The sequence below is a fragment of the Ambystoma mexicanum genome, chromosome 1p (assembly GCF_040938575.1).
Source record: "Ambystoma mexicanum isolate Mex_15411 chromosome 1p, UKY_AmexF1_1, whole genome shotgun sequence".
Classification (NCBI taxonomy): Eukaryota; Metazoa; Chordata; class Amphibia; order Caudata; family Ambystomatidae; genus Ambystoma; species Ambystoma mexicanum.
Genome location: NC_090921.1, coordinates 1245864452 through 1245885252, shown reverse-complemented (window position 1 = coordinate 1245885252; position 20801 = coordinate 1245864452).

Sequence of the window (20801 nt, the reverse complement as noted above, 5' to 3'; positions counted from 1 at the left end):
ATACCTATCCCACGAAGAATTCTCAAAACAAGGTATCCATTGAGAAACCCCTATACGATGTATCCACGGAGAGATGACACTCTCTTAAGGGAGGTTCCTGAAGAAGTGTGAAGCAATGAATGCAAGAGGTTGGTAATGTTACAAGAAATGAGAGTGATGCACTGAGAAGGATGATCATGGAAGAGAATGCATACATTAATGAAAATGGATTGCAAGATAAATAATTAAGTAACATTTCATGTGTGAAATTAAGATTTCATGTGCGAAGAACACTGAAGAAAATATAAGTCATTTTATAACTGTACAGATGCTGTAATGCAAGTAGACTAAGTAATCCTAAAGGCTGACTATACATATATCTTCTGAACACTGATAGATATCAGGCAGGGTGAGTCGCACTCTCCACATCCATGAAATCAAAGAATCCTGACACCAAAAGTATTTATGAAAATTACCATCTTTATTGGTGTCTTGCAATATGGCACAAAAGTTAAAACGCCATCAAAATGTGGCACTCCCAAAGTGCATGAATAAATGTGGCGCTGGGAACGTTAATGCGTTTCGCGGCTCCACTCGCCGCTTGATCACACCACGAGTTCCCATGCAACACGTGAGTTTATAGAAGTGGTGTAGAGCAGTAGGCGACCATTTTCTACATAATAGAAGAAGGACTCCATTAATAGGCACACTCTCTGTGCAGCAAAACCGTGGTGGCCATTTTTGCATGCTTAGAACACACCAGTGACGAATGTGGATGACAGTGGCTACACCTTATGTTTTAGCTAGAGGAGTCCCTATTGCTGCTGCTAATTGGGGAACTGTTTGGTTTTACTATATTTTGTAATTGAGGTTCCTTGGGTATACATTGCACAATTTGTCCACCATGGCCTGCCGCAATTTATGAGCGTACCCCTATGGAGCCCTTCAATGGCAAGTATTTGCTTAAATGCATTGCATGAGTCTCATACAGTGTTTACTGGAATGACAATCACGTGAAATTAAGTAAATTAAACAGATGTCCATTTTTACAAAATCGCGACTTTGTCGCATAATGTGCAGGTCGTGGCCTAGAAATGGTCATTTTGCCATCGCGACTGTGCTTGTCCGTAAATTAGGTTTCCATCTGCTGGTTAATTCAGATGATTGCAAAAAACATACTGCACATTGCGAGGGAAGGCAGTCAACAGAATAGTGCTGTGATTACTGCTTCTTTTGGGTCCCTCGCATAAAGTGCACTGAGCACGCTGAACACAATAATCAGCGTTGTGCAGTTAGAGCAGCATAATTGTTGGATATAATTTATGCCCAATGAGGTAGTTACAATACTCTAACAGACATCTTTATGTTCCTTATGAACCTCAAAATTCACAATTGCCAAGTGCAATTAGACCTGCGCATAAATGGCTGTTGGATAAAAGGTCACATAGTAAAGTGCATCGATCAACATAAAATGCATAGTGCATACTGATATAAATAGTCGGCTTCATATGATGCCGGCAATATGAAAAACCTATTTCTGCTTGTTGGCGCAAGGATTCTGGAAATATCTACTTCTCAATGAGGTGCCTAATGCAATAGCTGCACTGCCTGAAACACACACTTTTATGTCCCATGTGGGCAAAGTTCTCTAATATCCTTCTTGAAACCAACACACGGTTTGTTGCTGAATGTGGAATCACATGATGAAATAAGTTAGTCACTGTAAAGTGCATAGTGCAAGAGACATGTCGTAAAGTGCCACGATCAGTATAAAGTGTAAAGTGCAAACAACATCAGACCAGAACATTCGTATGTTAATCCCTGTACCAGCTTTGTGGATTCTATATGTTATAGTGCGGCTTGCCTGCCGCTGTAATGTATATTCCGATGTTTCAATGCATTCCCAATTCTTTTAGGATGCTAAATGGTCTCTCAAACCTTGTGACTCAGCAGCTTCCACACATGCTCTACACCAAATATTAAAAATCAAACTTTGATTCCAAACCAGAATCAAATATCACACGTGGTTAAAAATATAACCTAGAAAAACAAACACCTAGTGATTAAAAGATGCATACAAACAAATTAAAAACAATGTTAAAAAAGAAATAAGTTTCTGTACTCCTCACGATCATCATGTGGGAAAACAATGAACATGTTTCGATATTTTCAACTAAGCATCTACAGATCAGAAAAATTGATTATTCTGTCTTGCTATATATGTTTTCTGAAACCTTCAAAAGGAGGAGAAGTGGGGAGGCAAGGAGAAAGAGGAAATTGACTAGGTACCAATCATTGGCCTAAAAATGTGTATAATTCCTCATCTATGTTGTGTCCATTTGGGAATTTGCTTTCAAAGTCTAATATACACCAAGTCTCTTTTTATCTCAGGATTTTTTCTTTGTCACCTCCTCTGGGTCCTGTCTCGATTTTGTGAATGCCAAAAAACCTGAAGCTTTCCATATTCTTCTCGTGACATTCTGAAAAATGTTTAGCCATCGGGTAATTAGCATCACTGCTGATAATCGCCCGTACATGTTGCTAAATATGTGTCTTTAGTTTGCATTTGGTGCTTCCTATGTACCACTTATCACATGCGTAGGTAAGCACATAGACAACGTATTCTGTATCGCAGGTGATTTTGCCCGATATGGCAATCATTTGACCAGTAATGGGATGTTTAAATGAGCCACGGGTTCTAGCATATTTACAGATGTTACAATGGGTACATTTAAAAAAGCCCTCTTTTTTGTTTGATAACCAACTCAACTTGTTGCTATCCTCCTCCTGAGTCATGTAGCTTTATCCAAGACATCCCTTATTGATCAATTTCTTCTGAAGGTTAACTGTGGGCTACTCCAGAGGTTTCTACTGAGATCCTGATCCACCATTAGGATTGTCCAATGATTATTTAAAATGTGCCTAATCTGTGGTGCCTGAGTATCAAAGGTTAAAATTAGCCGAGTACTGTCATTCTCAGTGTTTGTTTTGTCTCTTTGCTCGGTTCCTGCTATTAGGCTAGAACGTTCTTTGGCTCTGGCTTTGAGGATATGCTGTCTCAGTAACACTTCTTGGGTATTGTTGTCTGGCAAACCCATGAGCTGTGGTTCTGCTTTCCGTATCATAGGATTCCAGAGTGCTGTTATTTCTTCTCAACCATATAAATTCTCTGTAGGGAACGATACATATGAGGTTTTTCAGGTGTGCACTTTGTGCATGAAGTGGTGTATTCGTCCCCGAGACTTTTCTATGCAGTTCGCTAGTTAACTTTTTGTTTACAATTCTCACATTCCCGTCGAGGAAGGTGATCAAAGTGCGACTGTGCGTATCCGTGAACCGGTGATTTTTTCATTGAGATTTAAACAGTTGACAAACTCCACCCATCCTTGCTCGGTTCCTCTCCAAATTATGAAGAGATCATCAATATATCTCAACCAAAGTATAATGTTGTCTGTATATTTATGATTAGTATCTGTCCAGACCTCCCGTTCTTCCCATGCGCCCATTGTTAAATTTGCATAGGGCGGCGCAAATGTAGTGCCCATAGCAGTTCCCTGCAACTGTTTGAAATACTCATTGTTGAAGAGGAAAATGTTATTTGTCAGACAGGAGTCTATCATTGAGAGTACCATCTGAATATGTTCTAAATAATTGAGGGATCTGGTATGTAAGAAGTGTTGACACGCCTGCTTCCCGTATTCGTGACTAATAGATGTGTACAGTGAAACCACATCCATACTTGCTAGTAAATACTCTTTCTCACATGGAATGTCTTTGATTCTTGATAGAAGGTCTGTTGTGTCTCTCAGGTAGGATGGCAGTACCAAGACGAAAGGAAATAGGACTTAATCAATGTATTTAGACATATTTTCCAATACTGAACCTATCAAGCAAACAATCGGTCTCCCTCTTTTTATTTTCATGTTCTTGTGTACCTTGGGGAGGAAGTAAATGTTAGGTGTGATTGAATTAGTGGTCGTTAAGAATTTGCGACTCTCTTAAGACAGAAGGACTTTCATTTCCCATTCTGCAAGGAGCGTACTGATCTTGCCTTCAAGTTCTTTGATTGGATTATTTGCAATTTTCATATAGCATTGGCTATCATTTAGCTGTTTGTAGGCTTCTCTTATGTAGTCCTTTCTGTTCTATAGGACTATATTCCGCCCCTTGTCAGAGGGTTTGATAATGCAGTTTTTTAGTTCATGCAACTCTTGTAGTGGCTGCCTGTCTGCATTCGATATATTGTCATTCCAAATTCTTTTCTGTTCACGTCTTCTTAATTTTTTCAAATCTTCGATCACTAAACTTTGAAATGCCTCAATGTTATTTCCAAGGTTTGCCACAGGATTGAACTTAGATTTCGATTTCAATTGGCTCTTAGTGGTCCAATCTGTTCTAATGTCCAGTTCATTAAGGTCTATGGGTTCGCTTTGATCTCCTGCAGCTGTACCCTTTTCCAGGTCAACCAAGTCTTTTAACGTGTTCAACTCCTTAATTTGGACCTCTGTTTGGCCCGTCTCTTTTTCTCTTGGGCGTCTTTTGTATGCATTAGTTGCAAAGAATTTCTTTAGACGTATTATATACATGTATTCAGTCTGGATGTTCAACGTTGCAACTTGAGTAAGTCAGGACCTGTGAAAGAGAAGGGCTGAAATGGTGGCACAGCAGAAAAGCAGCAAGAAATCAAGGAAGGATGAAGAAGGCTGTCTGGCCCAGTGTCACAGTTTGGGGCAGCTAAGAACTGGTTATCTATTCAAGGAGATACAATGAACGTGAACAGCGAGGCAAGCTCCTGTTTAGGTGCGACGGAAACACAAGTTATATACGTTTGATATCATTAAATGCGAGAACAAGAGCTCAAATGAGGTCTCCTGTCACGTAAGATGTATGGAAATAGAAAATGGGCAAGCTACATATAGACTGAAGATAAGAATGTGCTCACACTCCCTTCTGTTCTCAGGCGCAGTGATAGTCTGCAAAGGCCAAGTTCAAAGACAATGGCAAATGACAGACGGCATGAGTGATGATGGATGGTGGGCTAATTGGGTGGGGATGCATGGTCAAGTCCACCCACAGGTACCTGGGGTACCATTTTGCGTGCTGTTATTGAGTCAAATGTTCCAGAAGGTACAAGCATGCCAACCAATTATAGAGGGCCATGTATTGAAGAGCCCTATGGTTTAAGAGCCAATGATGTGTTGTGTATCTAACAAATATTGAGGATTACTTGCACAAGGGCTGGGCATAAGTCGTGTCTTATAAATTGTGAAATAGAGACCCAATCACAATCCTATCCCATATAGAAAGTATACTTAGATGTTCCCTGTTGACGTATCACAATCCCAAGTAAGTTTTCTTAGTTTGCCACGTAGTGTGATGTCACTTATGATCTCTTTTTGATATAAAAATATGTTTTTTCATGTGATGCGTCGAGATTATGCTGTGAGAAGTCTTTTGATGTCTGTTGTACTCCCTGTTTTAGATCATTGAAAATAAAACCGTGATTGTTTACCAACTTCCTGAGTCGGTCTGGTTATTGGCGTAAGAGCTATTCTCATCCCTTATCCATGGAATGACACGCTTCCACATTTAAAAAGGACCTAACGGTTCACTATATTGCTCTCCAATAGTGTGACATATGTCAAATTGTTATGAGGTAAATCATAACTTCCCTAATGGATATCAGTTTGTTGTTCACAATGTGAAATGATTCTCAGTGTTCCAGTCTTTATCCCATGGTTGGGTCATAGTATTCTAGAAATCATATTGTTGCTCCTTTATTGGTGATCCATATTACTAAAACCAAATGTAAGTAGGCGCTATTAGTATATTAGTCATGGTTATTCTATGTAATATCCTGTAGTGTTTTTTTGCTTACCTGTGTGATGGGAGACCTCATTCTCCCTTTGTCCTTCTTTTCGGTAATGTGCCGCATGTGTAATGGCACCCGCAACTGTGAAAATGAGGACGTCAGTGTGTGTGACGGCATTACATGAGATGCCATCTTTTGTGACGTCATCATGTTTGTGATGCTGCTGTCGGCAATACACGTTTTTTTGTGTAAGTTTATGGTACTCGTTAAACATTATGCTAAGTATCATGGCATATAATTTAAAAATACCATATACACTTGCATTTCCTATTGCGTTGGCGTGTAATGTCACTCTGTTTGTTGTGACCTTTTATGACATTATTATGTATGCTGATGTCTATAAAGCCATTGAATTAGAAACCCATGTTGAGAATTCTGTATTTGCTGTTGAGTATTAACCATAAATAAATGACTCTAATCCAAAACGTCCCTTGATTGCCTTATCAAATGGTGACTGACCTGCTACTGTCTAGCTTGATTGTAGACAGCTGGAAGTCTTTTAGCTTCTGCGCATATTGAAAGATCATATTATAATTTTTACAACATAGCTATCTCATTCTACATTCTTTTACTGACACACTCTGGATATTTACTAAGTTTGGTTATCAACATATTGGTGTATTTCTTCCTCCTGAACATTTTTTTTTAATTTTATTTGTATATAATCTTTATAGATTTTTTAACAAAAAAAGGAAAAGCCGTTTCTAACTCTCAAAGTTCGCACTATTCTGTAGATTGTTCAGAAGAGCCGGTGGAGCTTTGCATTTAGTCTGTGTGGGAAGAAGCTTGTTAAAGATGTGTTTCATAATGTTTATGGTGGCCAACTGCCATGCCTGTTTGTCTCCGTCCAGCAGTTTGTACCAGCACGTTTCTTCCTTTTGAAGAGTAAAGTTTGTAAATATGTCTTTCAAGTATCTGTCACGAATTTCTGTCGTCGCCGGACAGTTCAAAAGTAAGTGGCGTATAGTTTCCTTATCCATAGTGGACTTGCAGAAACGGCAGCAGCTGGACAAAGATTGTTGTCTAATCGCCAATATTTCGTTGGTTTCTAGAAGATTTAGTCTAATTTTTAAGAAATAATTTTGGGCTGCTCTGTTTGGAAATAATTTCGTAAATGGTTGAATGGAGTCAAGTTTCTTAGAGAAGGGAGGGAGGTGACTGCTAAGTTTATAGTTGGAGGCAAGGTCATTGGTGTTAATCCAGTCGAGTTCTTTAATTTTCTTGACAACTCTGACTGGATTGGTAATTAGATCTTCTGTATTGCAGGCAACTGAGTCCAAGATGTTCAAAACTTTAGTTTCCCATCGAGTGAGCATATGACAAGTACCCAGCCGGATTTCTTCGCTTATCAGATGGTAAGCATATGGCGTATCTTTCTGTATGATTTCCGGTAGAGCATAGCACTGTTACAGTCCACAATTGCTTTTAACGAGGAGAGAGTTAGTTCGCGTCTGATTACTGATATCGAAGTTGTTTTCGGGAGGCCCAAGATTGGACGCCAGAAATTTGCTTCTAGTTTTGGCCATAAATCGAGTGGAAGGTTCGGCATTGCTTCAACGCCGTATGTCAAAGATGGAATGACTTTCCTTTTGTAGAAATCTCTTACAGGTCTAATTGAGAATCTGCCATATTTGATGTCAATTGCCTTTCCTTGTGTGGCTAGCTTAGTAGTTTTGGCACGTAAGGACTCTTGCATTGCTTTTTCTCTGTGCGAGCTATCTAGAGTAACTCCCAAATATTTGAAACTTGTGACTTTCTCAATGGTGGATGAGCCTAGTTTCAGGGGCAGTGTGGATTTCTTTTTAGGAAATTTCTCTATTGTCATCGTTTTTGTTTTAGATTCATTAATTTCAAAGTTGTTTGACGTCATGTAGTGTTGGAGATTTGTGAGTTGACGTTGAAGACCAATAGGGGTGTTATCCAGCAAGATTAGGTCGTCGGCATAAAGTAAGCAACTGATTTGTTCTCCTCCAAGTTTAGGGGGGAAGGCTCGAATCGTTGTTTCAGTTTCTTGGAAGTCGCCTAAATAGGACCAAAACAAAGCCGGAGCCAGCAGACAACCCTGTTTGACACCCCTATTGATTGTTATTGGGTCTGTTAATGTGCCTTGCTGATTCAGGCGGACCCTCATAGAAGTATTTCAATAGAGAGCTTTAATTGGGTTGAGTACGTCTAATGGACATCTCCATAAGGCAAGCTTTCTCCACAGTCTTTCTCGATCTACTTTATCAAATGCCTGTGTGAGATCGACAAAGGTGATGTATAGGCTTGGACGACCCTCCAAGATTTTGCTTTTAAGGACGCTCAATATCAAAATGTTGGCATTTGTCCCCAAGTTCTTTTTAAAGCCAGTTTGTAACTTATCTTGACACGGGGAATCGTTGGCCCAAGTTATAAAGTGTTTTAGCAGCAAAGACCCAAACATCTTACCTATTGGATCAAGGAGGGCAATAGGGCGGTAATTCGCTGGGTCTAGCCTATCTCCTTTTTTATAGATAGGGACCACATTTGCACATGTCCATGAAGGCGGGATGGTTTTTGTGGCTGAACAACGTTTGAATATTTGGCTCAAGAGAGGAGCCCAGGTCTCCGGATGGGATTTCAAATCGAGGTTCGTGATGCCATCATGCCCAGGCGCACGTGACGGTTTTAACTTTTTGATTAAGGCTATAATGTCCTCAATGTTGTCCACACTGATCCAGGGGCTGTCGTTGGGTTCCATCAAAGGAGGTTTGGTAGTTGGACTCTTAAAAAGAGTTCAAAAATGGATTTCCCAGGCCGATTGGCCAATTCCGTTTATTTGACATGGCCGGTCTCCTGGTGAAGTTGAATGGAGCAGGGTCCAAAAATCTCTGGCATGGTTTCCGGTGATGGCCTTGAGAATGTTTTCCGCGTCTTGTTGATACAGCTTATGATGGTAACATTTTAGCCATGATTTATAGTTTTTGACAGCCACTTTGATGGTCTCGAGTGAGGCTGAGGGATCGAATTTCTTTGCTTGTCTTTTTATTCTCCTCAGTTCTCTCTTTTTTTCCATTACTACTTTATCGTAGGTATGTTTTTGATCTGATGTTGGTGGCTTCTTTTTTTTTGTGGAACTCTAAAGGTGGTCAGTAATGGTAAATAGTCCACGTCTATCCTGAGGGGTTGGTTGCTGTGGTCTTTATATTGTGCTGTAATAGTAGTTATAGCCTTTTCCGTTATTCTGAGTCTTATTCCTTGCGTGGAGACTTCTATATCTGGAGTCATGGTGTGATTAATCGGTAAGGTTGTAGACCAACTAGTTTCGAGAAGATTATGGTCACTTTCCCTTGTTTTGATCACTTTGAAGGAGTTGATGTAAAGTAGTAGAGAACGAGATACGAAGATATAGTCAATTGTGGAAGTTGAATTCGCTCTTTCCCAGGTTGGAAATATATTTGGATCAGGAAGGACTAGGTCCAAGTTGTCAAAAGATCTAGACTTCATTAAATTTTGCCATTTTGTTGGCCTCTGATCAGCTGATGGTTTTTTTGATCTACATCCCTTTGAGTTCGTCGAGGGTTGACTGTTGATGTTAAGGTCGCCACATAGAATTACGTGGTCAGGTTTGTGTGTGACTTGCGCCCAGTCCAACTCTTGTTCTATTGTATTGATGAATTTTGTACTTTCAATAGTGGCTGGGTTCCAATAGATGGTCACAATTATGAGTATCTTCGTCGAGGTTTTAGTCGATCCTCTTTTTTTAGTGACCCAATTTAGCTTTACCATCAGCATAAAATGATTTTCTTTTAGCTTTTGGAGTTTACGAGGCCTCGTCCGCTACGGATCGCGATCAGAAGACCTGCCGTTGGGCGGCCTAAAGAACCTTTCTTGGCCAACACTGTGTGGGTTTCATAGCCATCAAGTACTGGAGGATGGAGAAGCCATGTCTCCTGCAAACAGACAATGTCGTAGTTTGTTAGATTTGAAGGTCCTGATGTTAAATGAAGGAAACCTTGTGTGTTCCATGAACACATTTTTATTTGGTCTTGAGCATTTGAATTTGGACAGTCTAGTGCGTTGCTGTTGATCGTGTTCTCAGATGGCTATTTTTGTTGGTTTAACTTTAAAGATTTTGGTAACCATGACCAAAGAGAGTGTAAGGACGAGCTTGAAGATGGATTTGTTGTCACAGGATAGGTCTCGTTCTGAACTGTCCTTTGAAGTTTTTGGCCTTCTTTTGGGAGCATCAGTCTACCAGACAGCTCTCTAGGCAATGGGTTTAGATTTTCAAGACCTTTGACGAACCCCTTGGATTTCGGTTTGTTAACTGTTTCGGTCTGATTTGACTTTTGGTCCAAAACTGTGGCGTTGGTCGTTTTTTTTGGTGGTGAACGACGTTTTTGACATGAAGACTGAGAGTATTCGGTTACTTTTATGAATGCCTGGGAATCTTTATTTTCTCGGTAGTTGCAAGTTTTAATTTCTCTCGAAGATTCAGTGAGATCGTAGCCCATTATTAAGAGTTCCTCGAGGGCGGATTCCAGGGCGTTTTTGGTTGCGTGTGACGCTATATATAGATGTGAGATCGCCCTGGAGCCTTGATGGCTTGGATCAACAATTTGGAGGTCAGCTGACTTCACTGATCGGAATGTAACTGAATAAGTCTATAACTGATCTTCTGTTTAATGTTACTTCATCATAGTTCCCAGGGATCTGTTCTAGTTTCAATAACCATCGTATTAAAGGTTTTATGTGGTGTTTTATGGTTTTCGATTTGTAGGTTGGTCGCTGGGCTTCCTTGGTGGGAGCTCTTATTGAGAATTTCTTTTGCTGGGCTTTTGGCCGCGGAGTTTGGGGATTACTATACGATCTATGGGACCGTCTTGCTGGCTGTCGACGAGGAAAATTTTCACGTGTTTCAATTTCTTGTTTTGGATGGTTTGTTTTAAGAACTAGCGAAGACTCTCCAAATACAGAATCTTTAGATTTGTGGTTGATCGTGGTCAATCGCGATCTTCGTTCTTCTAGAGTGAGAAATGGAGATTCTCTAGTCTTTGTTTCTTTATTAGAGTTCCCTGACGGAAGTATAGAAGTTGTGGATGAGTCAGGTATTTCTTCCAAATTTTGGTTCGACATAGTTGATTGGTCTGTAATGTGTTGAGTGATGTTCATCATGTCCTCGTTATTTAGAAATGCTTCTATTCCTCTAGGAGAAACATTCAGTGTATCTCTTTTGGCTCTGGTTACCTCCCTGGTTTTCTTTACTTTGCCCTTCGTTTTTGATGGAGTAAAGAGGTCTTTTTGAGCATCTATAGCTTTTGAACTTGATAGATCTGATTGGTGAGTTAAAGATGCTATTGATACTGTTCCTTGTTGATAAAAATTAGTTTTTTCCACTCCTTTAGGCGAGTTGGTTTCTTCTATCAAAAGAGTTGGTGGAACAGTTAGGTCAATAAATGAAGAGGTTTGAATGCTTTCTGAGTTTGTTTGTGTTATGACCTGAGGGATAGGGCACGTAGGTGAAACCAATTTTTGAGAAGGCGCCGTAATCAGTTCTTGGCTCAGTTTGTTCTTAGACGCAGAAGTCTTTGTTTCTAGTGCCATAATATAACCCTCCAGAAAAGTTATTTTATTCAGCATTAAAGTTTGAATCGCTGTATGATCTTTCAGTGTGTCCCCTATTGTTTCATACAGTTTAATAAATGGATTGAGGGCTATCGATAGTGCTGACATCAAAGTACAAGTGTCAAGCTTTTTTGGTTGTGGATCGGTTGAAAGAGTATCACGATGAGTAGCTCATTTAACTATCCCAGGAGTTAATGGTCGTGTAAATGGTGTAGTGACGTTTGATAGTCTTCTGGGGGGGAAGTCTGAAGAGTGTCTTCTTTGATTACTATAATTATCCAGGTTTGAGTAAAAAGAATCTAAAGTTTTCTCAAACTGTAATTTATTTTTAGATTTGACAGAGTGTTGGCTTCCACCATCTTTATCTTGGGTTTGTTGAATCAGCCTTGCTCTCGAATAAAAGGCTGAGTGCGATTCTGCGCTTCTTGGTCGTTGGTAAGAGTTTGTTGTAGGCACAAAATGGGGGCTGAGGTTGGAAGTTTCGCAGGAGTAATACTTTCCGAAGCTGGTCTGGGGTTAATTATAGGTAGTAGTGCCAGGTTTCGAGCCTGCGAAGTCCCCGACTCTTCCTGCGTAATTTGCGGTATTTTTGAAGTCACTTGGCCTGAGAAGTGCCATTTTGTCGGGTCAATATCCGGAGCTGGCCAGGTATCGTCTTTTGTTTGGGGAATAGAAGATCTTCTTTTAGCTTGTAACAGTCTACGGTATTTGCTAGGTGGTGTAATTGCGTCAGCTGCCTCAAGGATTTCTGCATCTGTCAGCTCTTTACAATTCTCTTGGATGGCTTTGGAGTGCCTATTGAAAAAATCTGATAATAGTTTCAAGGGGCGTTGTGGTTTTTTGCCGCCCTTTCTCGTTCCTTTGGGGCCCACACGGGGCACTTCGGTAGAATGTATTTGTTTGGGTAGAGATTTAACCAATCTTGTGGTTTTCACTTGGTTATTCAACGATTTTGAAGCTGAGTTTTTCTTAATAGGGTCATCGCAGGTTCGTGATCTCTTTTTTTTTATTTTAGTGTTAGGCTCTGGCGATGTTAGCTTAGTTTCTTGAGACAAAATTGGGATTATTGAGGCCGTCGCGTTTTCTTCTGGATTTGACTTATTTATTAGTGAGTTACTAGGGTTTTCCCTGTGTATAATTACTGATAGTGTAAAGTCAGCCATAGGTGGCGCTGCAATAATTTCTCTTTCTTTCTCCAAGGTCGATGGGCCACGCACAACTCCCGATCCGCTCAGGCACTCCTGCTCTGTTGCCGCTGGGCGCCGTCTCCCGGAGGCACCGGACGTCCGTGCCTCTCCCTCCATCAGCTGGGAAACATGGAGGGCGCCTTCCCTGGCGTCCTCCCCCGACTCCGCCGTGTCTGCCTCGATCTCCGTCGAGCCTCGCACTGCCTGCCCGCTCAACGCCACCTCCCCTTCGGGAGGTCGCGGAGCCGCAGCTGCAGAGGCGGCATCGATCGAACCGCTTGGCCCCTGCAGCACCCTCGGGGGCTCCGACACGGAACTCAAGGCGGTCCCCCCTCCAGGGGGCCTCCGAGCCCCTAACACAGCCGTGGCCGCCCACGCGCCTCCCGGGGGATGACGCTCGGCACCGCCGATGAAGACGCCGAAGCGGGCGGCGCCGGCTCCCTCCCGGGGCAGAGCAAAACCCCCGAGAGTGCCAGCCCGGCTCGCAGGCCGCCAGCGGCCGGCGCCAACGCAGAGGTCGGGGGAGAACCAGCGCCGTCCACTTCGGGACCGCGACCCCCTCCTCGGGTAAGACAGTCTCGCTGCAGGATGATGAGTGTTTGTTGTTAAAGACGCCAGAGTTTTTCCCAATGGTTTTTTGGCAGGGAATTTGCACATTATTAGCACAGTTTCTTTTTCCCATATTTGTTGGAGTGTTGAAACTTGGATTTGTGGGAATGTCTCGATCATCTGTTGTTTCCATAGAAGTCGAGGGAGGACTAGTATGAGGTTGTGTAGGTAATATAGTTGTGGTTTTAGTTAACGACTTAAATTTGCTTCTTAGCGAGCGGCCTGTAAAGTCTTCTGAGTCGAACCGCTGTGGCTTTGGAGGTGATGGGGCAGCCAGGCCCGTCTTGCCTGACATGACTGCAAGACTGCCACTCACTGCCACTCCGTGTCCGCTCCGCGGAGTAAGTGAGGTCTTGTAGGAATAGGTGTAGCAGGAGACACACCTCCCAAGGGTAGAGCTGGAAAAAACACTGGTAGCTGCAAGACTGCCACTCACCGCCACTCCGCGTCCGCTCCGCGGAGTAAGTGAGGTCTTGTAGGAATAGGTGTAGCAGGAGACACACCTCCCAAGGGTAGAGCTGGAAAAAACACTGGTAGCTGCAAGACTGCCACTCACCGCCACTCCGCGTCCGCTCCGCGGAGTAAGTGAGGTCTTGTAGGAATAGGTGTAGCAGGAGACACACCTCCCAAGGGTAGAGCTGGAAAAAACACTGGTAGCTGCAAGACTGCCACTCACCGCCACTCCGCGTCCGCTCCGCGTCCGCTCTGCGTCCGCTCCGCGGAGTAAGTGAGGTCTTGTAGGAATAGGTGTAGCAGGAGGCACACCTCCCAAGGGTAGAGCTGGAAAAAACACTGGTAGCTGCAAGACTGCCACTCACCGCCACTCCGCTATTTCTAATCATCCACTGGAATCTGTATATCACCTGGATTTGGATTTGCAAGAAATTATACCTTTCATGTTCTAGGTTTATTCACTTGGTCTGTTGCTAGAAATGTGATTCCCGTCTTGACATTACTTTGGTGGTGTTCTTGCCAATGTTGAGCCATTGGCATTTTGGGATCCTGACTTCCAATTGCTCCTAGATGCTCCCTTATTCTGATAAGCAATTCTTGTATGGTGCTTCCGATTAAATCATTTGTGCACTCACGTATACTTACATACACTGCATATTTGCTTCAACAGTTTAGCAACTCCATCGAGCCCTATGTTTTTATGTTGGTCTGAAACACTTGAAGTTTGTTGTCCTTCCAGTTGTCCTGACGCAACCCCTCAAGTGTTCTGCAAGACCTCAACCCTTCTGGTGGGTCTGATGCATGAGGCAGGGTGAGGCTTCATCAGAACTTGGACTATTGATTTATATAAGAGTGATTGCATCACCAAATAGACATGTTTGTTACCCAGTTCTCCAATTTGCTCCAGTCTCATGGGTTGCTATTGAAACTGCAGAATTCCCATCTAGTTCTGATGCAGAGGTTGCAGTTCACAGGCACTATCTGGGGACTGAAGAAGTCTTGATGCAGCTCCCGCGTATGGAACAATCCCCCAGCAGTTTCCCTTCTGTGTCAGTTCCCATATAAATCAGCAGGACAAACCAAAGGTCCTGGGTCTCATGGTGGCCGCTGTTTTGTCACACCTTTGACTTGAATTCCCTTTTGTCCCCTGTTGTTCCCATTCCCAGCAGGTGGCACCCTTTGCAACTGGGGTTGAAGCCGGAATCATGATGTAAGATAACCTCAAATCTCTGTTTCAGTGGTGGTTATGCCTTAGAGAATTGGAGAAGAGGCTTCCCACAAGATACACCTCTGCTAACAATCCTTCCCTCAGATGCCAACACACCAGGATGGGCTTCCAGGGTGGTAACAGGTCTTGCCAGGACCCTGGATCACTGACAGAGAAGAAGGATTTTTCAAGAAATGGGAGGCCTTCTCTGGGATGTGAGTGCATTCCACACAATCTCCAGGGCCGAGCAGTGCTGGTCCACATGAGCCAGCATTTGGCCATTACTTTTTGGACCAGACAGGTGGGGGTCACTAGATCCAAGATCCTGGATGGACCTCTGGGATGAGGTCACTCTTCTGTCCACCATGGCGATGCACTGTTGTGAGTGGACAGTGTACTGACGGAGGCTCTAAACATGTATGTTGTGTCTCCAGCAGAACAGAGACTGTCTCCCCAGAACCTCTCTCTAGTGAGCGGAATCTGAACTTGTTCACCAACAGTTTAAATGCTTTGAACTTCTTTTGCCCTTGGACCAAGGTGGAGGGCTCTTGAGGGAGGATGCTCCATCCCTTCTTTGCCAGAGGATTCTTTCAGTTTTCACCATTCTCTTCAATAACCTCAACAAACCGGAAAATCTGGTAAACAGAACCAAAGCGATCATGATCACTCCTTGGTGAGTCAGGAGAACCTGGTCCGTCTTCTGAGGTCGATGTCTGTGGTACCTCCACTGGTTCTGCAATGGCTATCCTTCTCCTGTTCACACTCCACAAGGCTCCCAACTGAACAAGGGCTGGCACTGGGCAGCCTAGCTCTTAAGAAGAGAGGGCATAGATGAAAAGAGTTGGATGAGGTCTCAATGTCCTTTCAAACCTAATGAGTAGCCTTGCCTCTTCCCTCCTATGAACACCACTGAAGGTCTGTTGTGTCTTGGTGCAGTACTCCTGAAGGTAATCCCCTAGAATGAAGAGGTCATGAGGAGGTCATGAACTTTCCCAGTCCCTCCACGATGGGATCCAGTTAGGGCTAGTCCCTTCTTCTCTTCAGGCTCAATTGGTAACACACCTTCAGAGAGCCTTTGGGAGAGGGGAGGAGTGTGAGTGTGTCAGTTACATTCATGACCAGGATTGTGGAAAGTTTCTCATTATCGTGTCCGGGGTTAGGTCCATTCCCCTGTCTCTGGGAACATCCTAGAGACTGAGGGTTCTGCAGAACGCTTTTCCCTTTTTGTTTCCCAAGAGTCCTTGGACTTGAAGTTCTAAGGTGGTAGACTGTCTTTAGTGGTCATTTCTTTGGCAAGGCATGTTAATGAGCTCAGGGATCTCCTATACTCCCCTCCTCATTTGGAGTTCTCTTTAGAGACCTTTGGCTTCACTGGCCCAACTTCTAGCCTCAAGGCGGTCTTTTTCTTCCATATGTCCCAATGGATTGTCATGCCCTCTCTCCCACAGAACCTCTCTCCTACTACCGTGTTCATCTTGGGTCTTTGGGATATCAAGGTAATTCTGTTGGACAACATGGATAGGACTACACCCTTTGCTTGCTGCATTGGGGTACAAGGGAAAGGGGAAAGGGCCTGCTTGAGGACCTTCAACCAGTGGCTTATTTCCTGGCAGGTCTACCACCTACACTAGGGGTGCAGAGCCACTATCCTTGAGGGTGGGTATCCACATGAAAAGGGTAAAAGGGCTCTCCCTTTTTTGAAATCTGTGTGGTCAGCCACCTGAGTGTCCCTATTGACTTTCGTTTGTCATTCCTGTTGACACTGCCCAGTCAAGGGGAAGGAAGGTTTAACCCATGCTGGTTTGGAGCGAATATCTGGTTAATCTGCCCTTTGGGATCATTTAAATTCATTTAAATTCAGTGTGTGTGATGCAGATTTGTTTATTCTTGTAGGGAAACCAACTCTTTCTTGGGTATGATTAATGACATAAGCACTGGGCTGATGAAGAGGGACGTTGGTGTAATGCCGTGCGTACTTACTGGTAATCTTCATTACACCTATTCCTACTCTACCTCGTCTCAGTACTTACATCCCCCCTCCCTCCCTGATCTAGGTGCATCGCTTTGACATGTTGGTATGTCAGAAAGTGGTGCAGTAAGCTGACTCCTTGATAGGAGGGAGGGGTTAAAGGAAAATTAATGAACGGATTTTGGCGAATCTCTGTGGGAAGGGGGTTGGCCTTCATGTGGTATGTATTGAGACGAGGAAGAGTAGGACTAGGTGCAATGAAGATTACTGACACATGCACGCTGTAGACATGTGTTTTGAGCCTGTGTGTAGAAGCATAGAGAATCAGGTGAGGCTACATTGCAAGCAGCTTTTATTCAGGACTTGCAGTATAATTAATTTAATGTGTAAGAACATGGAGACCGAGTGTGTGGTTGCACTGTGTGCTATGCGGGCAAATAATGTCAGATGCCGAGGCCCCGAGAACTCTCTAGAGGTGAAATATAGAATTCTATTAAAAATCATATGCTTGATTCACAAATGCCACTGGAAATCAGGCCAGTTTAACAGACCAAACACGTCTAAGACATTCCCCCCGTAGATGTCTGAAATCAGCCCACGATGGACTTCTTGCAGAGCCCAGGATGAAATGCTCCACATGCGATGGACAGAGGTTTGCTCTCTGGGGCTCTAAACACCAGAATTCCCCAATAATGCATTCAGATTACTCCTTAAAATCCAACTCGTCAGAGTCCAGAAGAGGTGCGACTGCTTCCTCCCCTGTAGTGATCACCAGTGGCAAGAGGTGACATATGTTGCAGTGTGCACTTCATACATGGTCCATTCGATGCCTTGTTCGTGGTTCTTCCAATTAGCACATTAATGCAACTAAATCTTCCTACTCACCCTCTGATCAAGCTCCAGTAACCATCATCTCTTTCATGCACCCTAACCATTTTGTCACATGTTCATCTACTGGTCAACCTCTGCCCCCATATAGCAAGGGGCTTTTAGGTCTGGACAGGGTGGGTTGTACACCTCTTGCACAGCTCTTAGTGCCAATCATCTACTGCCAGGCAGACTCTGATGCAGAGAGAGCCTTTTATTGGCCTATGGCATCTTCCTTTAGATATGCCCACTCCTCTCTATGCCATCCTCCTCCTTCTCCATCCCAAGAAGAGGCAAAGATGCCCACAAAGATGACGACTTCTCCCTGCTGAACCTAAAACAATATTTCAATGGGGTTAATAAACATTCAGCTGTAACCATAGAAATAGAACATCAAAGCAGAGAAGCCTCTTCAAGTTGCCAACAAGTTTCATGGATAAATATTCCTGTTGCATAATAGCAGTAGTCCTTCCGCTTCAGTCTTGACTTAAGCTTGCAAACCCCCCCCCATTAGATTTTCAAGTACGTTTTTCATCGTAGCTCATACTCACCATTTGTTCGTATTTTTATGTGTAAGTGGAGAGTAAATCTAAGAGAGAATGGGTGACATGTTCGTAGATTAACGGGGTAATTCATAGAATTCTGCGCACAAGTGGCGCATGCGGCTGGCGCATAGTGTGCGCGTGCGAATTTATGCGCCAGCCGCGTGCACTAAAATCCATTTCCGCGCACAGCGTATTCATGGATTTTAACATCCAAAACCAGGCATGGCGCAGAGTGGCGCAGCGACGCTGCAGCAGCGCCAGTTAGGCCCCCAACCCCTCCCCGTGTGCCTTGTACAGTGGACAAATCCTGTACATGGCGCACAGGCTCACAACCACGAAAACGCCTGTAAAACTCCCCGTGCACTCCTCCGAATACACGTACCCAGCTGCGCGGGTAGTCTCACATGCCATTGGGCCAGTGCGAGCGGGGTACGTGGATTACTGGGGTGTACGGGAAGTTTCATATGCGTTTGGGCCTGTGCGAGCGGGTTATGTGGATAACTGGGGTGCGCATGGAGTTTCACAGGCGATTGGCCCTGTGCGTGCGGGGTACGTGGATTTGGGGAGGTGCAGGAAATTTCACACGTGGCAGGCCCTGTGCGTGCGGGCTACGTGGATTACTGGGGTGCGCGGGAAGTTTCACATGCAGTTGGCCCTGTGCGAGCAGGGCACATGGATTACTGAGGTGCGCGGAAAGTTTCACACACGGCAGGCCCTGTGCGTGTGGGCTACTTGGATTACTAGGGTGCACGGGAAATTTCACACGCGATCGGCCCTGTGCATGCGGGGCACGTGGATTACTGGGGTGCGCGGAAAGTTTCACACGCGATTGGCCCTGTGCGTGCGGAGTACGTGGATTACTGGGGTGCGCGGGAAGTTTCACATGCGATTGGCCCTGTGCGTGCGGGGTACGTGGATTTGGGGGGTGCGCGGGAAGTTTCACACACGGCAGGCCCTGTGCGTGCGGGATACGTGGATTACTGGGGTGCGCGGGAAATTTCACACGCGATTGGCCCTGTGCGTGCGGGGTACGTGGATTTGGGGGGTGCGCGGGAAGTTTCACACACTGCAAGCTCTGTGCGTGTGGGCTACATGGATTACTTGGGTGCGCAGGAAGTTTCCCACGCGATTGGCCCTGTGCGTGCTGGGTGCGTGGATTACTAGGGTGTACGGGAAGTTTCACATGCGATTGGGCCTGTGCGAGCGGGGTACATGAATGTCACGCATGAGCAACGCGACACCAATCAGAACAGAGCCCATAAGTTCATGGGACCCCTCTTCCGCAGGTAGTGGAGAGGCAGATGACATGGCACTCTCCCCTACCTGTGGACGGGCCTCGGACGGGGCATCCCTGCTGGTGCATGGTGGTGCAGTCACAGGGTCAAGGACAGCGACATGCACAGGCCCCTCCGCGGTGACTTGTGCTGCCTCCTGACCCTGGCCCTGGACTGCACCACTTGCACCAGTGGTACTACCCCCTCCAGGCCCCATGTGCAGCTCAATAGTGGGCATCTCCTCCTCTGTGGAGACCACCAACCTGGATGTCTCCACACCATCTTCCGCCATTGCAAACCCCCGTGGGGGCTCACCTGGCACTTCCGCCACAGCCGTAGTGGCAGACGCGGCACCAGCCCCCTCGCTCCTGGATGATGGCAAGTCCTGGGAGGGTGGCTGGGCCTTGCATCACCACCCGGTGGAGGCATCCCCGCCGCTTGTCTCCACAGCGCCGTCTGCGCCCTCTTCTTCACTTGACGCTGCATAGAGGGAGACATAGAAAACAAGCATCAGGGTACAGTACAATATTCCCCTAGACAGGAAGCAATAACACATGAGTGGCAGTGTCAAACGTCACTTCCATCCTGTCCCTCCATGACACATGGGTGAATGCACGCAACACACATGCAGAAACAGGCACAGCGCCTGCAATCAACATCAGCATCCATGTACAAGGGCCTCTATTAACCAAAATGTTGCCTTCAAACTCACATGCATCATGGCTCACACTGATCCCATGCACACACATCACCGGAGGGTCATGCATCATGGCTTGTACACCACAGACACAGTGGATAGTACCAGTGCATACAACGGTGACTGCACTGCATGAGTGAATGTACACATCATCACGGACATGTGTCATGCATCTATGGCGTTTCAAAGTCACACACACACTTCTCAGACACACACACATGTGCACCATACATGTACATGACAGCAGCACCCATCCCTCACACCCCCTCCATGTCCAATAACAGAGACTGGCATGCTGTCATGATGCCTACCTCCAAGGAGCCAGGTCCGACCCAGCAACCCCAGAGGCAGGCATCATTCCCCCAGGGAAGTGCCAGCGGGCCCAAGCTGAGGCCCTTTGGACACCGTCCTGGCGCCTTAGGCGCCAGGCTCATGTTGGACCCCTGTCCTGGCGCCTTAGGCGCCAGGCTCATAAAGCTAGACATGTGTTCAAGTGTTTTAATGTGCACTTACCTGATGCAGACCATGCTGCTACATCCAGGCCCTCTTGAGG